The sequence below is a fragment of the Trachymyrmex septentrionalis genome, unplaced genomic scaffold (assembly GCF_001594115.1).
Source record: "Trachymyrmex septentrionalis isolate Tsep2-gDNA-1 unplaced genomic scaffold, Tsep1.0 scaffold83, whole genome shotgun sequence".
Taxonomy (NCBI): Eukaryota; Metazoa; Arthropoda; class Insecta; order Hymenoptera; family Formicidae; genus Trachymyrmex; species Trachymyrmex septentrionalis.
In genome coordinates, this window is record NW_017306018.1 from 3,515,294 (window position 1) to 3,516,304 (window position 1,011).

Sequence of the window (1,011 nt, forward strand, 5' to 3'; positions counted from 1 at the left end):
TCCATCAAGTGGAAATCATCTATTGTAAACTGTAACACTGATTACTTCGGCTTCGTTTAATATTGACAAATAACAAAGATGATTTTGCTAGAAAGCACCCTTTTGTGCTACTGTTGGAAGTTTTTCTTTCTTCGCGCTGATTGGATTATACTTTTAGCTTTAGAGGAATAGTCCTATCTCAGCGAAGAAAACTTCCAACAGTTGCAAAATAAACATTCAAATTATTGATCTTGCCCTTAGTTATTCTGGATCTAAATGAATAAACCAATGATATTAAAGAGTTACAACAAAAAAGCTACTTCCTCTGCTAAACGCAACCAATGTAGTACAGTGAATTATTACATTCTTGTTTGCCAACGTTAAAGTTGAAATGATCACTGTATTACACTGTGCTTCTTGCTGGGGAAAAAAATCCATATTACCCCAGCAATGATTTAAAAACGAAATCCAATTGAAATAACGCGCTATTTCAACTGGGGATTTCCCGGAAAATATAAAAGAGAAATGTCCTTAAAAGGAAAAGTTATCATCCCTTCCATCCTCTCTCTTTCTCTCTTCCTCTCTCTCGTCGAAGCTTAACAAAGAGTAATCTTAACTCGACACACGACATGTTCAGATTTATCTATATATATACTACGAAGCATGACACACTAATTTCGCCCCCATCGGACGCCACGAATCGCCTCTTCTCAGTCCGTTACGTTATTAATTATAAACGTTGAATGCAGAATTGACAAGCTTTTCAGATGGATGGAGTCGACTTCCGATCGTACGGCCCGCTGGGAAACTCTGCCGCGTGCTTTCCTGGTATTTATTTTAAGACGCTCACACACGGTCCTCCACCTTTGTAGCCAGCGTTTTAATAAAATATTCAGCGGACATCGCATATAGAGGTGGCATCAATATTTCACCGTTCGCTCTCTTCCGACACACACACACACACACACACACACACACACACACACACACACACACACACACACACACACACACACACACACACACACACAC